The sequence below is a fragment of the Euprymna scolopes genome, chromosome 12, assembly GCF_053919585.1.
Source record: "Euprymna scolopes isolate OS-2025 chromosome 12, ASM5391958v1, whole genome shotgun sequence".
Taxonomy (NCBI): Eukaryota; Metazoa; Mollusca; class Cephalopoda; order Sepiida; family Sepiolidae; genus Euprymna; species Euprymna scolopes.
This window is the reverse complement of record NC_136493.1, coordinates 3214755-3236661: the sequence shown is the minus strand read 5'-3', so window position 1 is coordinate 3236661 and position 21907 is coordinate 3214755. Positions and strand designations below refer to the sequence as shown.

The window sequence follows — 21907 nt, the reverse complement described above, 5'->3', positions numbered from 1 at the left end:
ACTTTGATACACCCGTGTGTATATATATATATATACACATATACACATACATAGATACATAATACTCACATACAGTAATAACATGCTTATATTTATACTCACATACGCAGTTATATCAATGCATGGACCCTCAAACACAGACATCCATGTACACACCCGCATATTATATATTGTTACTGTTATTATTCTAAAACTAATAATATTAATCCCACTACCAATCCTAATAATATTTTTTACAATATTAATAATATTAATAACACCAACAATATATATATATATATATATATATATATATATATATATATATATTTAAAATTCATATAGTTTTCATTTATCTATTCATAACTTACTACCTACGACTAGTCAGGCATCAATCACAGCTGAAGTAAATACTAAAAATTGATATATAAACTATTATATAACCTTTTAAAAATGTTATGATGATACGTTAAATAATTTACATACACACAAATATATATTATAATAATAAAATAATAATTATCTATTTATACTTCAAGATACTAGTGTTTTACGCTTATGCAATCACTAGTGTAGGATTATAGTTCCTGTCGTTTGGGAATTTCGAACTCACTAAAGCTACAATCTTTGACCCCATTTTCTAAACCTTTATAACCTTGATACCAAACAATTGCCACGAGAATGAAGAAAATTAAGAAATAATAAACGCTCAATTCGGGCGAGGGCATAAGATAATCCAGAGTGTTCGAACGAGTGAAAGTCGAAAACGTTGCTTAAACGCTAATTGACTGCCTTTTAGATTATATTTCGCAGACAGTGCTCATCCTAAAGTATTCTTAAAAAGGGAATTTTATTGAACCTAAGTTTATTATATGTTTTGTTGTTTTCCAATACTGGCAAATAAACAAATATACGTAGTCAAATTTCACTATACGGAGAAGTATTACCGAAATGCTGATGTTTTGTCTATATTTGTAAAATATAATGCATATATGCGTTTGTGTTTCAATTATCGTACTTGTGAATACATTTAAACAATATTGTTATTTTTAATATTCGTCTTTTCTTATCCGTCTCGTCTCTTGTTTCATGTGTCTAACTAAATCCACGCTTTTAAAATGTGTAAATGCTTACACATTATTTGACTCGTCTGTGTCGTTCTCTAATCCCGTCTCTCGAACCTCAACGTGTTCGATTAAACGAACAAAGCTATCCGTCGATACAACTTTTCCCTTCAAAAACATGAGTCCGCAATTGGTTGAATGTCACGTTGTTGGAGGCTTCGATCTTTGACCAGAGATTGAATAATCCAAAGAACATGACTTACAATAAGGAAAGGAGGAGGATGTAACGTTCCAGTAAATATGACCGATAACATCTATTTCCCTCGAGGCGAATTTTCTTAATCCTTCAATGCGATTCCGGACAGGCGTTCGGGAAATGTCGTACATCTCTTATGGGATTTCTGAAGTGCGATCTATCACGAAAAAGTACCTGATGGTTTATTTTACAAGGACATAATCAATCTACTACTCAATATACACGGAAATATGGTTCAATATAATCTTCATCACGGACCTCGAAAATAATTCCTTTAGGAATAAATAATACTATATATATATATATATATATATATATATATATATATATATATATATATATATATATAGTTTAGAGGACGATAAACCAGAATCTCAGAAATCAAGAATCGTAAAAATCAGAACTTTTTGAAGTATCGGAAAAAATGTATCTATTTCACAATGTCAGAATGGTTTCTTTTAATTGTTTTTTTTTATTCATATTTTCATTGTTGTTATTAATTTAAAATATACATACACACACACACACACACACACACACACATATATATATATATATATATATATATATATATATATATTTATACGTGTTATTTTTTATTACCGTATCTTTCTGTTAAGTTACATTATTGTTTCAGCTACCCGGCGGTTTTTTTTTTGCCGTCTGTAGCTTCCTCAGACTTTTACAGAAATGATCGTTATTATGGGATGTAAAAGTCTGAGGAAGCTACAGACGACCAAAAAAACGTCCGGGTAGCTGAAACAATAATGTAACTTAACAGAAAGATACGGTAATAAAAAATAAAACGCATGTTTGCTCTACAACAGTATTGAGCACTTTCTTCAGTTTTTATTAATTACCATTTCCACTATATATATATATATATATATATATATATATATATATATATATATATAAAACCTTAGTTTAAGTTTCGTGTAATAGAAAGAAATGCAAAAATAAATATTTATTCATAATTTACTATCAATTTACAAAAGGTCAGATCGAACCATAGTGTATTTTGTTGTTGTTTGTTTATATAAATAAATAAGTTGTTTCGGTTATCTGCAGCCATATTTGATGCCGAGGAAAGTTGCAAAGTTCTTAGGGAGAAAGTTTCCTCGTTATATATATATATATATATATATATATATATATATATATATATATTAAGTAATGTGATTTATAATTTAAAAATTTAAAAAAAAAATTTAAAATTTAAAAATCAAATTTTAATTAAATTAAAAATCAGTTTCATAAGAAGGAACAACAACAAAGTCAATTATCTGTACGATCGTTTCGGAAATCCGTGCTTTTTATTTGTGGTATACATGAAGTCACGTAGACAATTATACATAGTTTTTTTGGTAAGCACGGTCTCCTCATCAGCAAATTTAGGAGGATTTCTATTGAATTGAAAAGACACCAAAAATAAACCTAGCATTAAAAGTAAGGCAGATGAATCTGAAAAATTGAAGTAAAAGGTTTGGATTTAAAATTTATAAGAAAATTAGTATAGGTTAGAGATAGAAATGAGTAGAAAAAAAAAATATATATATATATTTTTAATTTACATAATAAATTTGATTTAAAAATATATAGATATAGTTACCTTTTAGTTTTTCTTTTTTTGAAATCAGGAACTGTATTTAAAGTAGTCATTTAGATGTTTGCTATAGCTTTTTATTTTATTGAATGATGAATTTTAAAAGGGCGACGCTCGTGCAGTAAATTGTTTCCGTTAACGTATTTTGATTTAAAGACGCTACAGTTAATATCTATAGAGAGAGAATATTTATTTTGCAAGTTTTTAAGGGGGGATAATTGTCATGTGTTATTGGCTTTATTTATTATTTGATTTACGAGTCTAAGGGCGGTAATTGGTCTAACTTAATTTATTAAAAAAAAAAAATTAAAAAAAAAAAAAGTAATCTATTTTTACTAATGAGTAATTTTTAATGATTTAAGGTGGTTTATATTTATTAAATTTAAACCAACGTTTATGATTACATGATAGAAGCTCATGTCTTGAATTTACTAGTTTGGTTGTGCTTTTTATATCTTCATATTTTAAAATTTTTAAGGTTTCTTTTGTACATAATGTACAAAATTTATCTCCTGGTGTATATGATTTGCAAGTCTCAATTATTTGCCATTTTAAGTTGAAAGAAATATTGCTATTTTTTAGTTGCCAAATATAGTTGGATAGAGTAGTTTGGTTTGATAGAGAGTTATTTTTAAAAGAATGTTTGTGCGTTGAAATTCTATGTTTTATTGGGCCAGATGTGGAACCAATATATATTACCTCTTGATTATTATGATTATTTTCCGTTAGGTCTATTGTTGGATTATAATGTGGTGGGTTGGTTAGTAATTGATCGGTAGATATATATATATATATATATATATATATATATATATATATATAAACAAAGAGATAAGTTAAATCACAGATTAATTAATCTTGGTGGAAGGAAAGATTTTATATTATACAATCCAAGCCACATCAAGTAGCTCAATATACAAGATAGAGCAAAATAATGAATATAAAAATAATATTCATCTCTATTCCCAGAACACCTTTCGAATCAAATAACTTACCTGGACTGCATATCCTATTTCTTGTTTAATCCAATTCCCCCTTTGGGTCACCTTAAATGATGTTCTTTTCTATGTTCGATTTAAAAAAGATTTTAAATTAATAATCAATGAAACGCAAATTATGTTTATCGATAATTATTATTTTCGTAAAGACATTTCCTCTGAAAAGATGTGCCATGCATTGAAAATTCATGGATTAAGGGAAGAACTTTTCATTTCGTGTATTTTTTACTTCAAATATGATATCGCTTCCCCGGGGAGAATTACTTGGTTGAGAAATGTTCTGGGAACGCAACCCGCTCCCCCGGGAAATAAACGATATTCACAGATAAGCATATGGAAACATCAATAAAAACGGATCGAGACATCGGTGGCTATTATTTTTGGTTATGCCGTGGACTGTAAGAGTCAATCTTTCGTCTAAAGGCATCATTTATAACACGATCAGCCAGTCACTGGCGTGCTACCGGCGTCACTTGTTACACTAAATGTCTTAGAAACGGTCGCATGAAGATGTGAAGATGGGCCAGTCATTAGGGTCTGTGTATCAATTAGAAAAGCATACCTGAGATGTTGGATGTAGGTATGTAGCTTCTTCATTCTCTCAAGATGACCTCTTCATCCTGGTGGCATTCTGGTTGGAACCTTCCTTCGTCCTCCGGACCGCCTCGTTGTTTAATGGGGGCATTTATAGCAGACAAGAAAACACACGACACGACAAAATCGTAACATATATGAGAAATACAATAAACTATTTATTCTAAAAAATGTATACAATATATACATTAAGACAATTTACAATTTATAACCTTACAAAATTTAACTAACTAACCTAACTAATAATAAGAGGAGGGGTGCTTCCTTTCGTTTACGGAGAGACAGAAATATGCGCGCTTATCCCATGTTGTCCGGACGAAATAGAGGCCGATAAGGAAAGAAAACTCTGGGGTTGCATTTCTGTATATCTCTACGCTTATGGCCATGCTGAAGAGTGTGTTAGCAACCTTTACACTAAGATATAGTGCCACACAAATAATACATTTTTGTTTAAAAATTCTATTTTTTACTGTATAAATGTAATTATTATTCATACATAAATAAATCATACACTTGTTTGTAGATTTTTTTAATATATTCACGTTTGTATATCGTATATTTTTGCTAATGTGTGTATTACAGATGTATTCACAGGTAATAATTAAAAATAATTTTAACGCAACATTAACTCGGCATGCTGACATCCGAGGTAACTTAAACAAGTTCTCAGACTTTTTTGTACAATTTTTGAATTGAAATATACCCTACTAAAGCCTGATTTTCATAGTTGGTAAATTTCAAAAATACAATCTTACATATAAGAAGAATGATATGCAGTAAAATTATGTTTTCGCATTACATCTGAAATGCTTCAGGCTGCTTTTGAACCATCTTGCATGAATCGATCATCAGTTTTTCAGTGGCGTAAGCGATTCAAGAAAGACAGGGGGTCTGTGAGGGACGATGGGAGGTGTGGGAGGAGAAAGGAATCAGAATAACAGAATGGATTGGCCAAATTAAGAATTTAATGGGTAAGGACTCTCGTGTGTGTATAGAGACAATAAATACACAGTTTGATGTCAGTGTGGGAACTGTTGTGACATTTATCTGCGAGGAACTGAAGATGCAGAAGATTTGCGCGAATGCACGAGTCCACAACTCCATCCTCATCACAAACTATTAAACAAAGCTAGACATAAGATAGTTTCTCGCCCTTCTTGTAATCCAGACCTTGTTCCTGTAACTTTTGGTTATTCCCTAAGCTTAAGGAAAACTTAAAGGCTGTCGTTATAAGATAACTGAGTAAAAAAAGGAGCTGTGGCGAGGGTCATTAACACACTCACACAAGAGGATTTCTATGGGGCCTTCCAGAAGTTGTTTGAACGGTACAAGAGGTGCATTGCAGCTGGAGGAGATTGTTAGAGAATGGATAGAGAGAGAGAGAGAGAATGTTAAGGAATAGAGAGAGGGAGAGAGAGAGAGGAAGAGGTGAGTTATAGTGTAGACACGTTGGCCGGAAGTAAAAGATCAGCTGATTTGATTGCGTGTGAGTCATGTGATCAGGTTAGCTGAATCGTTGAGATTTGATTTGGACACAGAAGACAACGGACGGCTTCCCGTTGTATCCCCCTCTTCACTGGGGAGGGGGACGAACGCTGACGTGTGTAGAAGAAGAACCCACACAGGCCGATTTCACTTCCACCTTCTGCAGGACATCTGGAGAAAGTGAAATAAAAACTATAGAACTAATTCCTTGTCTTGGAGTGATTGAATCTTCATACAAAAACAGGTATCAAGTCTCCCTCCAGGATGAGAAATTTCCAGATGGTCCAACATCGAAGAAGCAGAGGTAGGTTCTGAAAATACATGTAACTCACACACGATTCCCTTTATGATAATCAAACACACAACCCTCTTTATATTAGAGACAATATAACAGATTACTTCGAAGGGGATTTGTTTCATGTGTGTATTGTCAATAAAAGTGCTTATACGAAAAAGTCTGGAAACTTATTGAATGCACTTCGTATGTTAAAATATCATTTACACTAATTCCACTACAAGCCAATCACGTGATCTAAATCAACCTTGTCTAATAACACTATCGATCTATGGATCTAAGCATACTAAGTAAAATATCAACGATTACTTTGAGAGATGAGACGACCATTAATATCCTGTGGCCTCGCTCTGATCCAAGGTTACCCTTCGTGCTAGTGCCTCCGTTAAAATTTCTTTAACGATTCGGATAAACGCTACCATAGATTTGATCTCTTGGAAAGCGTGTTAATAAAATTATTGCATGTTAAAAACGGGCAAAGTTATGACCCATTTAATTAAAATGAGTGCTTTTGTCAAATTACTTGTTGAATATGTCTTAACGTGGGCTCATTTATGCATAAAATTCTAATCCCTACTAACAACTAACTGTGCATCCAACGCATGCTATAACATTTAGTTCGGTGCATCTTATAATAGCAAATGTCTATGAAAAATGTCAATCAGATTGAAACATTAATATCCGAGACAACTTTTAGAATAGATGTGGTATTTTGGTGACTAATTAATCTTTATTCACCTCTTTCAATCCGTAATTTTGCATCGGAAGAACACCCTAATATTTACTTAACTGCAAATGTCCATACAAAATTTCAGCTAGATCAGGCTAGTAGTTCCCGATAAACATTGAAACAGACAGACAGGCATAATTACAATATAGATTATACAGCACTCAACTGATTAATGTTTAATTTTTGGAAGATAATCAGTTTTATCATGATGATAAGATGATAATATTTTGGATGATGGTTGCAAATGACATTACATTCCTGCAACAGCCGTTTATTATGAATTTATTATAACGTTCGTTAGATTTTTTTTAAATTTGATTAGCATTAAGCCTCCTTCTAAGATCCTTATTGCTCCCTACACCATTCCAGTAATATTGTTGTTATTGCATTCTTATTAATTGATTTGAGGGACGGATGGTCGATGGATCAGTTATTATGATTAGAAGAATAAACAATTAAATTGGGAAAGAAATGATTGACGTGTAAATCGCAAAAGGAATGTGAAAATAGAAAATATATGTAAATACTATCTTGGGGTTTTGAATAAACAAACAACTAGTTGTGGACATTAGGTAGGTCTTAGACACGTAATTAGGTGACGTAAGAGAACACGTGATGTAGTTAGTTTTGGAGAGATTCAGAGAGTTGAGGATTGACCACTAGAGCTGAGAGACATCCACTAGATAACACATGACACATATTAATATATCATCTCCTCCAATATAAATCAATATACAACACTGATAGTCTAATAGTTTCTCATTCCTCCTGCCTGTTGATGTCGTTTGGGCAATCCACATCAATAATTTGATATTCATTGGTCTTTTTGTTCAAAACTATAATATCCGGTTTCCTGTGAGTTATCTCTCGGTCACACTAAATCATGAAATCCCAGAGAAACTTACCATCATCATTTTCCACTACCGCTTTTGGGTGATGTTGGTACCATTTGTCCGTCACTTGGATTCCAAACTTTTTGCACAAACTCCAGTGCAGATTTGCACATACTTTGTCATTACAAAGTTTGTACTCTTTTTCAGTAAGTATAGAAGACGTGTTATATAATGGTTTACCAAAAAGTCATCAAAACAGTGTATGTTGTATAATCGTCTAAATGTTGATATGCGTACTTGGGACGAAGGGTTTATCCTGATGTGTATATTCATGTCACTAAATGTCTATTGTTGGTGATTCTTCACTATTTGAACCATAGAATTGTGTTGTTGCAGTCTATGTTATATTAATATCTGATTGTTCATATGCGGGCATGTGTGTGCGCACACGCACGTGTGTGCGTGTGTGCGTGTGTGTGTGTGTGTTACATGTATTTTTGACATACCTTAATTTCATGCGTCGTTGATCTTGTCCACCTGGAATTCATCTTGTTCTTGGAGGGGAGGCTGGAGCCTGTTTGGACGAATATTCATTCACTTCCAAGAACGCTGGTTGGTTTTATATAGTTTTTATTCACTTTCCAGATGTCGATTGCAGAAGAATGGAAAGTGAATATCTTTGCTTGCGTGGTTAATTCTAAGTCGCCATTCTGAGACACGTAAGCCCTCTCCCCAGTGGAGGAAGTAAGACCTATTAAACCGTCCGCTCTGTTAAACGTCCAAACTCCAACTCTTGTTGATCTCCATCTAACCTGATCTACGTAATATACACGTAGATCCGATCAGCTGACCAGCTCTTCCGGTGATATTGTCGACAATGCAGTTAGATAGATCGATACTTTCTTCTCTTTAATTTATTTTCATTATTATTATTACTATTACTATTACTATTATTATTATTATTGTTGTTGTTGTTTTCATTATTATTATTACTATTATTATTATCATCATTATTATTATCATTATTATTATTATTGTTTTCATTATTATTACTATTATTATTACTATTATTATGATTATTATTATTCTTCTATCATTATAATTATTTTCATTATTATTATTATAATTATTTTATTATTATTATCATTATTATCATCATTTTTCTTCTAATCATTATTATAATTATTATTTTCATTAATATTTATAATTTTTAATCATTATTATTTTCATTATGTTTATTATTATAATTATAATTTTATTATTAGAATTATTATTATTGTTTTCATTATTATTACTATTATTATCATTATAATTATTTTTATTAGAATTATTATTTTAATTATTATTATTGTTTTCATTATTATTACTATTATTATTATCATTATTATTAATATTATCATTATCATTATAATTATTATTAATATTATCACTATCATTATTATTATTTCCATTATCATTACTATTATCATTATGATTATTATCATTATGATTATTATCATTATTATTATAATTTCCATTATTATTACTATTATTTCCATTATTATTCTTATCATTATTATTATTATTTTTATTTATTATTATTATATTATCATATTATTATCATTATAATCTTATTATTATTATTATCATTATAATCTTATTATTATTATTATTATTGTTATTATTATTATTATTATTATTATTATTTATATCTATATAATATTCTTTTTGTTTCTTCGTTAGTTAGTCCGTATGCTAAATTTTAAAAATCACCTAATATAATTTTGAAAATGCACATTGCTTCAGAAAAAGCCATATTTCAAAAATCAAACTTTAAAAAAGTCTGAGAATAGTGGACAAGAACATGACAGTGGCCTCCCTTTGATGTAGCCTCGTCTTCGAATGTAAGTATGACTATACATGAGGATTGGTTTCATTGTGTGAGATTGGAACTTGTAATTTCGACATGCAGTGGTTCTTCATTAAAGAAAAAGTAGCGAAACGTTACATAAAAGGAAACATTCGAAAGAAATAGGGGATATTTTTTTTAATTTTATGCCATAAGTTGCTGGACTAAAGGGGTAAATTAAAGATTACCTTTTTACAATGTGATGTTATTATTTGTATTGAACTATGTAGCACAGTATTACTTTCTAAGAATTACTTTTCAATTAATCACATCTGCGTTTATACCTGTTTTTAGAAATGTTGATAAACTCATATTTGTCCAACAAAATCTATTCTTTACGCGATCCATAAAATATCAGAATTATCAAAACATATTTGTTGAATAAATATAATATAATACTCATTCCAAGGAATTTCCACAGATCCTGCTAGTAATTATTGTTATTGTTGTTTTAGTATTTCTTTAACTAAATTATTCTCATCTTTTTTTATTTCTGTTCTCACCAATTCCATTGTTACCTCCTGGATGAATATAAAGAATTTCTCTGGTGATCACTACGTTCTTAATCTTATCATTTTCTCGGCAAAATAATCAAGTTGGTCCAAGTCCGTCTGATACGGTCGCTCAAATTAGTCTGCAGATGTTTCGTATCCATCTTAATGGAGGCTGGCACGACGTCGAATGCCGGCGGAGCGTAGGGGGAGCATTATTAAGTGAACACCAGCCATATTTAAATGTTGCTTCAGAAATAGACGGTGTATTCACCTTCGTCGGCGCTGTCCTCTTTTAGTGATTTGTTTGTGTCCCGCGCAAATCAATCGCTCGCAAAACATGAATGACGCGACGAAAAATCTTTTCGCGCAGGACAACGCCGACTTATTTTCGGGAAAATTTTAATAGATCCTTATTAAATGGACACATATTACTTATATTTTCTCTCTTCTCCGGGCACGGGGCCACACAATAATATATATATATATATATATATATATATATCTGTAGAAATATATTTTATAATATATATATATATATATATATATATATATATATATATATATATATATATATATATATCCTTATTTAAGAAGCTCAATGTAATTACAGAGCAATATAGAGAATAAATGACAGAAAGTTATATTCCAAAATTCACGATGTTGACCATCTTATAATTTATTCCTTTATTTCTATTAATATATATATATATATATATATATATATATAAAAGGAACTTTGTGTGTGTTTTTCTGTGTGAGTTCGTTCCCTATAGACTCGAAAACGGTAGGGCCGCTTTTTATGAAATTTTACACGAAGGTACTTTATTCGTAAGCAGTGTTCTTAGATGGGTTTTGTATTGGAATGTCCTCGATAAGTATCGATAATCGATAATCGAAATAAAAAGAAAGAAGAACTAGGAGATTTTCACCAAATTTAACACCTAACAGCAACACCAGGCATATAAAATCAACAGTTCGAAATGAATGCTTCTGTTTAAAGCACAATTGAAGCATGATACTTGACATTTTAAACTTTAATTCAAGCAATTTTATATCAAATGATTTTATAAAATCAACACTAGGTTCGCAACAGTGCAATGTAGACAACACTATAATGTGAATTAAGTCACTCCGAGATGCATGTAAGATTGCCTCTCGGTGCATCGCGATTGGTTTCCAAGTAGAGCAGGCAACCAATCGATTAAAAAATTTTCATCGATTTCATCGATTTTGATATGAATAAAAATACGTGAATCTGAAACATTCGTTGATTATCATTAAATCCCGGGGAACGTCATGTCGGCTTGCTAGTATATATATATATATATATATATATATATATATATATATATATATATATATATATATATATATATATATATGATTATTTGAAAAGGAGAACCGAGAATTTATAAAACAATGTTAATCAACGTTTCGTCTCTATTTCAGGGAACATCGTCAAGATTTTCGAGGTGAGAATGTAGGAGAAAATTATCATAAATCTCATGCGAGTGAACATGAAAAAGTCCTAAAATCCTTCCCATTCTCTCCAAACGCACACGTCTAGAATGGAAAGGATTTTAGGGCTTTTTCATGTTTATTCTCATGTGATTTATGACCATTTGCTTCTACATTTTAACCTCGAAAATCCTGATGATGTCCCCTGAAATAGGGACGAAACGTTGATTAAAAATGTTTTTATAAATTCTCGGATTTCCTTTTCAAATAGTCATAACGTCAACCATCGCTTGTATGTTTATCTTTTTTGCTCATATATATATATTATATATATCATTATATATATATATATATATATATATATTATTATTATTATATATATATTATTTTACTCATATATATATTATGTATATCATTATATGTTATATTATTATATATATATTATTTTACTCATATATATATATATATATATATATATATATTAACGTCTTATTTGCTTAGTTACACATGTTTGGATTACTGAATCTTATCAACGACCGATAATTTCATTAGACTTTACAGAACTAATCATTATGATTAGGAAAAATAGATATTAGAAAAAGCACAAAAAACTTAAATCAGACAGCAGCAGTTTATTTTTAAAAAAAAACGAATTGGAAGGTGATAAGGGGCGAGAGGGAGTTTAAAATATTAAACCAGACACGGATAGGAATAGAGGTAGGGGGAGAAAGAAAAAGGTGGGAAAGAAGGGCGTTAGATTGGAAATACGTTAAAGGTAGAAGAGAGAAAGGGATAATAAATAGGAGGAAGGAGAGAGAGAAAAGCAGTTAATATTGTAGCGCTAACTTGTGGCATACAGATAGATATAACGGTTGGTCGTTGAATACATGTCATATGGAGTTTGACACGTTAATTTTCAATGTGATAGGGAGGAGGGTGTTGTTTGCAATAACTAAGATGCGTCCTCTCAAAGTAGCTTGGTTACATCCAACTTAAGTGTATTTATTTATTCAAAGAAAGGATTAAATGCATCGATTACTAAAAGGTCTGTAAGTAACTTGATAAATTAATAATATTGCAAGATATGAATAGAATTATGAAATTATGCATGTAGAATAATAATAATAATAATAATAATAATAATAATAATAATAAAAGGAATACCTGAGAAGAACAAGAAAACTTCTCGAAAACAAATTATATATCAGAAGCCTAATAAAAGGCATAAATACATTCGCAGTATCACTTGTAAGATACTCTGGACCGTTCATAGGGTGGACTAAAGAAGAACTGAGACAGCTCGATCAGAAGATCAGGAAACTCAGACTATGCACAACGTACTACACCTGAAGGGCAATGTTGATCGACTCTACGTAAAAAGTAAAGACGGTGGGAGGGGACTGGTTTGTATAGAAGACTGTGTGAATGACACCAAAAAAAAGGAACTAGAAAATAGATAATGCAAAGCACTAAAAGAATAATCATAGTAGCGAGAGACGCTAAAAAAATCAATGAAACAGAACACAGATAGAAAAAAGGATAAGACAAGAAAGGAAAGTGGGAAGAAAAACAACTGCACGGAAGATTCATAATGATAACAAAAGATGAAGATAACGAAAACACTTAGACATGGATGCGAAAAGGACATATAAGCCGAGAAACTGAATCCCTAATAACTGCAGCACAAAAAAAAAAACTCGATAAGACTCAACCACATCAAAGTAAAGATCGACAAAACAATAGAAAACAGCAAATGCAGGTTCTGGGACAATAAGACGAGACGATAAACCATATAATAAGTGAATGCAGCAAACTGGCCCAAAAGGAATACAAAAACAGACACGGCCAGTTGGGAAAGGTAGTACACTGGGAATTATGCAAACAACTGCATCTCGAACGCAGATATGTGGTACAAATATAAGCCAGCAACAGTGCTTAAAAACGAGAATAACGAAGTCCCATGGAACATGGTCATACAAACTGATAAACTCATCCAAGGTAGAAGACCGGATGTCGTAATAATTAACAAGAAAGAAAAATTCTGTCAAAGCATAGACTTTGCTGTTCCAGCTGACCACAGGAAAGGAGAAATGGAGCAAATACACAGAGCTAGCTCGAGAGCTGAAAGGGATATGAACGATGAAGAAAAATCAAAATAATACCTATAATAGTAGGAGCACTAGGAACAATTCCGAAAAACTTTGAAAACAGAATGGCAGAAATTAGAATATAAGGAATGACTGGAAAAATACAACGAATAACAATCATGAAAACAGCTGAAATATTAAGAAAGCCCCTTGAAAGTTTTCTGCCAAAGGATGGCGCTCTTGGCACTGGAATCCACAGACTAATTCAGAAGGCCGCTGTAACTTTAGGAAAGTTGTGATCTTACCGTAGCATCACAGACTTAACAAGGATCTGCGTTTACAAGATCTGTGCGATAACTATGCCGTTGTATTCATCGAAGACATGAACATTGCATCAAAGGCACATTAAATGGCGTGAAAGATTTGCTACAAAAAGATTGAGACCTATCCTAAACATCAAGTGGCAAGCACAAGTACCCGACACTGAGGTCTTTGTGAGAGCATGTTGCTCTAGTGTTGAAACCATTGTAATTAGATTTCACATGCATTCAGTTGCTCATGTGATTCGAATGAAAGATTGTAGACTGCCGGAACAACTTCTTATGGGGAGCTGGAAAATGACAAGCGCCCTCACCATAAGCCTAGGAAGAGATTCAGCGACTGTACAAAGGGCAATTTGGAAGTCTTGCAAATCAACACGGATACGTGGGAAGAACTTACTCTCTATGTGAAAGTTGTGATGCTCTAGATATACGAAAGCAGGCCCACAGCAATCTGAAGCAAAAGCCTCGCAAAGGTTTTAGTGATAGTCTTAACCATGAAACACAGAGCTGGAAATGCGACACCTGCGAGCGAGTGCTTCTGCAAAAGCTGGCTACGTCAACCATCTTAAGTCACACAAAACTCCTGTTCAGGTCAACTTTGTACCTATTTATCCGTGCCAAACGATCTGTTTAAAATGTAGCAATGTGTGCAAATGCTCCTGCTGGTTTGAGAAGATATACGAGTGTTCATAGGAATGCAGTTCAGCTTCCAGAAATTACTTCACCATATGCAAATCTGCGGCGGGATTGCAGATACATCTAGGACGGCGATTATCTGTAAGATGAAGCAATCATCAGATATATAGGTATATAAGTATATAAATATATATATATTCCGGGTAACGTATATATATCCCGGGTAACGTCGGATCTCCCTGCTAGTTAAATCATGTCAAAGACATCCGAACGTTTCCTTATTAATTAGTTATGTTTAGCTTAATATGAACACGTTAATATTAATGCATGTTGAAAACTCACAACTCAATGTTAAAGGTCATTTTATTTCTTTTATTTGTGGTGCCACTTCAGCGAGCCGTTTGCATTTTATTCTAATGTCGTCGCAATTTCTTTCGTATTGATATTTCGATAAATTCATAGTTTTGCACTTTTTTTTTTGCATGATCCAGGAAGAATGAAATATTTCGATTCTGAATTTTTCAGATGATGATTGAGTATCCGTATTATTTGGATTCTTCAGACCACTGTTCTCATTTTGAGTGTCATTTTCACAACGTCTCGGTTGACAAAAGGACCGTGGCGCATAGGATAGAATACTGGATACAATTCAGTTGTAAAAAGTTACAATCTTTTGGAGGTTGGTGGCTAAATCCTCAGCGCGGCTGACACCCAAAATGAAATCACGAATTACTTCGGACTTTAGCCAGTCATGGCTGACGGAACGAGAGCATACTGCCCCTAGGGATTAACTGAAGGGTTCCGTTCGAAATTCTGTGCAGATTCACAGGATCGAGAGAAAGATTTCCGATTTCACTATAAATATTCCCGTGTTCTACAAAATACCCTAGAAAAAAGTCGGTTACATCGACTGAAACGTTGTAAAAATAACAATCAAGGTTTTAAAAAAAACAGTATTCCGAAGAATCCAAATTACAGGAAAAAAATATTTGACTTCTAAATTTTGTAAAAAGCTTTATTTTTCTTTCTTTACAGGTAAGAAAATATTTTCAAGATTTGGTGAGATTCGGTGAGTAATTCAGTTCATATTCACATACACATGCATACACATATATACATACATACACGCAGATACACAAACACACATACATATATCTATCTCTCTATATATATGTGTGTGTGCGTGTGGACACTTCTTAACCTATATATTCAACAACATTTTTATATACAAATTGAAATTTGGTATATAGGATATTCAGACACGTGGAAAACTATTTAATCCGTTCTCATCTTGGAAAACGCTGGTAAGGGGTCAAAATTGAAACATTGGTACGTGAGTGTGATCGGATTATTATCTATTTGTTAACTGTTTCACGAATACGTATGCGTGAATCGTTCTCATGACAGGTTACTTATGTTAAGTATGAGCAGGTTTGGAAATATTATTTAAAGTGTGTTGAGCTGGCGTACTGTTATCGTACTTGATTCATTGTCTATGATAGATGATTGACGAGGGATTGGAGGTTGCGAATGATTTGTAAGGCTTATTTTGGTGGTTTTAGTTGGTAATTCAGATACAGTGCAAAAATAAACAACATCTCTATGGATGCAGTTATTACTGAGAGGAAATTCATGCTTTTTTAGCAGTTACAATTATTTCTATGGGCTAATGAGAAATGAATTGCCTGAGCTGCTTTAATTTCAGTGGATAATTATATTTAAAAAGATAATATATATGCCGCTTCCCATTTAGGGTGTATCAAATTGGTCAAAGAGAAAATTATTCTCAAATGGCATTTAGGTAAAAATGCACTTCCGTATAAATAATTGAATTCATTCTAAAAAATATCGCTAACAAAAACAAACAAATAAATACACACACACATACACACACACACACACACACACACACACACACACACACATATATATATATATATATATATATATATATATATATATATATATATTGTCGCGGTTTGCTTGATCTGTGTTGGTTAATAGAAATTCTTGTGTGCGGGCGTTTGTTCGGTTGGTAGAGTGCTTGTCTCGCATGCAAGAGGCTCGGGTTTCGAATCCTGAGTTCGGATGTGTCTAACTGATGAGCCCAAATAAGGGCGAAACTCGAGTCTTTGACTTCCGGTTCGTTGACTGTCATGACTCTTGTGGGCTGCGACGTGTTTGGCTGTAGAATTTATATATATATATATATATATATATATATATATATATATATGCTTCGCAAATGAACCGGGAATTTAATTTAACATCTTTATTATACATAATAGAATCTACAGTCTTTACCATTTTTTATGAAGAAGCAATGGGGGTAACATTGTGGGAGGGAGGATCAACCTTAAGACGTCATTTATCATGGAGGAGTGAACAGGTGAATATCGCGGCTAAGAAAAGACTTCATATATTGGGTAGGGGAAAACTATTGTTTGCTTCATGAACAGCCTCCTCATGCTCAGAAAGTAACGGTATGGTGCGTATTGCCTGCAAGAGGCATTATAGGTCCATTTTTTAAATGAAAATGAGGCTGCTAATGCAGTTATTATATTGAGAAGATAAATAACTTCTTCACTCCTCAGCTTGTCCGTTTTGCAATGGATGTGCAAACACTTTTCCAACAAGATGGATCTACAAGTCACACGGCAAGAATTTTCATCGATGATTTTAATGCTTTATTTCCAATTCGTGTCATTTTTTCGCAACGGAAATATCCTTTGACCGCATTGTTCACTCGATTTGAGTGTTTGTGACTATTTTTTGATGGGGTTATCTTAAAACGAAAGTGTTCGAAAGTGACCACCTAGAACAGTTCCGTCTCTCTAAGAACGCATTGCAAAAGAGATTGTGACAATACAGATAAATATGCTGCAAGAAGTCGTGGAGAACTTTTACCTCTGAATCCAAGAATGGCATGCCACTTATGGCACCCATTTGAAAAGAGTAATTTTTTTATTATTATAAAATTGCGCATAAACTTTCGAACACGCCGGCAGGTGGCGCCCGCGTTTACCAATTGAGGTATGGAAGAACAAATTAGTAAAATTTTCAAATATATATATTTTTTCAAATATATATTTATTTATTTATTTCATATATATATTTATATATTTATTTTTTTTTTTCAAATATATATTTATTTATTTATTTATTTCAAATATATATTTATTTATTTCAAATATATATTTTTTTCAAATATATATATATTTATTTATTTATTTTAAATATATATTTATTTATTTTAAATATATATTTATTTATTTCAAATATATATTTATATATTTATTTCAAATATATATTTATTTCAGATATATATTTATTTATTTCAAATATATATTTATATATTTATTTCAAATATATATTTATTTCAAATATATATTTATTTATTTCAAATATATATATTTATTTATTTCAAATATATATTTATTTATTTCAAATATATATTTATTTATTTCAAATATATATTTATTTCAAATATATATTTATTTATTTCAAATATATATATTTATTTATTTCAAATAAATATTTTTTTGGAGAAAAATGAAAAAAAATGAATGTGTCTTTTTTTACAGTTTTAACAGTTTCACAAAGATGAATGTACAATCGATTATAATAGATTGCGCAGTTTTGCAATTTAAAGTGTATGTAAAAAAAAAACGTAACTATATTTGAAAAGAAAACGTAAACATGTTTGAAAAAATATGTATTACAAAACTATATTAATATTTTGCCTTAAAATATAAGTAAGTAGTTTGTGGGACTAGCGAAAGTATCGCATCCATTTTGTACTTCTATACCAAAATGGACAGGCGCGGGCGCCACCTGCCGGCGTGTTTTAAAGTTAAGGTCACGATTTATGCGAAATTACCAAGTTTTTATTGTTCACGTTTTTTAATTTTGACTTGATTATCGAATAAAGTTTATTAAATGTATTTCTCATGTATATATATATATGTGTATATATATATGTATATGTGTATATATACATGTCTGCGCGTGCTCGCGCGTGTGTATGTGCGCGTGTGTTTGTGCGCGTGTGTAAATATGCTTTATGAACATGTTGTGAGATGGTTTCACGCGTTTTGTTCTTCGAAAACGCAGACGAAAATGTAAAAGTTTATTATAGAAAAAAACTTAAAAGAAAAAGAGAGTGTTGATAAAGGTGTTAAGAACCCCAAAGCCTATTTCACGGAAGACATTTCTCATCTCTGAATTTTTATCTTTGTCACTTTATAGACTTGAATGCTTTCATTTCAAGTATTTTACTACAATATTGTCTCGTTTATCTAAATTAACGACTAGAAACTGACTACTTTCCCCGTCAGTAGCATAATTTTATTTCCTTGAGAGAATGATACCATACTACATTGAATTCCAAAAGAAAAATAATGCCTGGGATGATGTGTAACATTTTCAACACTTAACAAGCACAAATGCATAGGTGTCAAATATATGTTTTCGCCAGTAAGCGATCAAGAGACACATCAACAAAACATTTTTTTTATATATATTGCACAGCTGTTAGTTTTGCTTTCTTTTGATCTTTTTTCATGTGCCCTTATCTTCGCTACGGATCTACACATGCATAGAAACATAATGAAGACTTGTTAGCTTTCAAAGCTTTTATTGACGAAAGTTTGTTCACCAGAGGGAGAGACCGCCTAGATTAAAATTAATTCCTTTTTACTTGTTCTTCTACTTTGGGATTGAGAGACGATGATGGCAGACATCGAAGTGACATTCGTTAATATTCTTTCTACATTTTCAGACGCATGTCGCCAGTCTTGCTTTCCGACTAACTAATTAGAAGCTCTTTTTTTTTCTTTTTTTTACATGGGGTCACCACTTATCAAGGCCCAGGAGCCACTCCGGGATAAGGGTTATTGTGTGGATAGTATCGTAGTAATAGTATTGGGGATTTGATAAAGTGTCATTACTTAAGGGGGCGGTTCATCAGGAATTTGTTTGTGTTGGACTTGAAGACATCTAAGTTGAATTCGGGGGGGGACAGGCAAGCGGCAGAGAGTACCACAGCCGTGCTGTTCTAAGAAAGGAGCTTTGTCCATGGAATCTACGTTTTGATTTAGGCACGGATAAAGAGTGGGGAAAATTATTGACAGTGGTTTCAGTTAGTCGGGTTTTTTCGTGAAAGATTGGCCAAGAGGGACCAGAGAATGGAGCTCAGACGAGCACTTGCCACGGAAATAACGATAAAACAGAGACAGGCTTGCAACGTCTCTTCTGTGGGAGAGAAGTTGCAGAGAAGAGAAAAGGGCATCACCCTCAACAGAAACAACCTTCTTAGTGACCTGCAATATGGTTTCCGCTCTGCAAGATCTACAGCAGATGTGCTAACGGTTATATCACACAGGATTAGTGAATCTCTTGACAATGGTTTCCTTTCCAGGGCAATTGCTCTTGACATATCAAAGGCCTTCGACAAGGTATGGCATAAGGGTCTACTTCACAAGATTTCCAGCTACGGTATTACTGGAAATGTTTTCTCAATCAGGCCTTGATAAGTGGTGACCCCCATGTAAAAAAAGCCACGAAGTCTATTTTGTACTCTGTCAAGGCAGGATATGCTGTTTTTAGCAGCTCCTGTCCAGATGTGGTAGCAGTACTCCATTCTTGGACGAACTTGGGTTTTATATAGATAGAGAATTGCATCAGTAGTGAGATATCTTCTGGGGCGGTAGAAGGATCCCACCAATTTCTCAGCAACATTGGCCACAGACTTGATGTATGTGTCCCATTTCAGATCAGGAGTAAAGATCAAACCCAGAAGCTTATCAAAACATGGGGTCTCCCCTAGATGAGGGCCATTCATTTCAATCGATGCCAGATGAGGTTCAGAGCGTTTATGATGTAATGATAGGAGCTTTGTCTTAGATGCATTAAAGGTAACCAGCCACCTCTTCCCCCACTGAACCACGCGCTCAAGATCCGAGGAGAGAGAATCGGAGAGAACGTTGTCATTTGCGGCCTTTGATGTGTTGTTATAAATAGTCGTGTCATCAGCATAGATGTCAACGAATGATGTAAGTATGTGTTTTAGGAGATCATTGATGCAGATCAAGAAGAGAGTTGGGGCCAGGATACACCCCTTAGGGACTCCAGCATCAATAGTGTGGGCATCTGATTTCTCACCATCAATCACTACTCTTATGAGCCTATCAGAGATAAATGATTTAATGATAGAGAAAACATTTCCAGTTATACCGTAGCTGGAAATTTTGTGAAGTAGGTCTTTATGCCATACCTTATCGAAGGCCTTTGATATGTCAAGAGATATTTCCCTAGGAATGAAGCCTTTGTCGAGAGATTCGCTAATTCTATGTTATATAACTGCTGTAGATCTAGCAGAACGGAAACCATATTGCGTGTCACTAAGAAGGTTATTTCTGCTGAGGTGTTTGACTACTTCTCTATTTAATATGGATTCCAGCAACTTACTCATGACACTCAGGAGACTTATTGGTCTGCATTGAGAGGGCGATGACTTATCATCTGAATTCCTAAATACAGGGCATACTGATGAGGTTTTCCAGGGAGTCGGAAAGCACTTCTCCTTAAGGCAACGCTTAAACAGTTTTGTAAGTATGGGGGCAAGTTCTGGTTGTAGCTTTTTTCACACTATAATTGGAATACCGTCAGGGTCAGTTGCTTTATTAGAATCAAGGTTCTTGATTAGCTTGGCGACCTCACGCACAGATATGTGTATGTTACGTAGCGTCCTGTGTGTCGTAGGAGCAAATACGGGGACTTGATCGCCTTCGTCGCATAGGGTAGAATTTGCTGTAAAGTTCATGGAAAATAGTTTGGCCTTGTCTGATGCTGATGATATGACCTCTGGACCATTGATAATGGTTGGGATAGAACGCACGCTTCTGTTCAGGATTCTATTTGCTATTTGCCAGAACTGGTGGGAACCAAGCTTTGTTCTATCCATCGAATACTTGAAGTCATTTCTATGTAACATCATTCAACACTTGCATTTTTAGCTTGCGAATGTGCCTACACGGTTATTACAATGGAGTAGAATCATAATGTATAACACATTGGGTTTTGTTAATTACTTACGAATGTGTAATCATGCAATTTGCAGTAAAACTTTTGAACTTTCATCTCAATCATGCTAAATGCACTGGGTCTACTTCCCTTTGCCT

The 21907-nt window shown here is 32.8% G+C and overlaps 1 protein-coding gene across 3 annotated transcripts in view; it reads left to right on the top strand.

Moving 5' to 3' along the window:
• The window catches only part of LOC145291152 (neuronal acetylcholine receptor subunit alpha-10-like), a 693294-nt gene that overhangs the window by 123500 nt on the left and 547887 nt on the right, over positions 1 to 21907 (top strand). Inside the window, exon 2 of one of the 3 annotated variants that reach the window (XM_080136679.1) lies at positions 15762 to 15795. The exons of the other annotated variants lie outside the window; for them this stretch is intronic. The gene's annotated coding sequence lies outside the window, so the exon portion shown is untranslated. The remainder of the gene's footprint in view (positions 1 to 15761; positions 15796 to 21907) is intronic. 3 annotated transcript variants of the gene reach the window in all.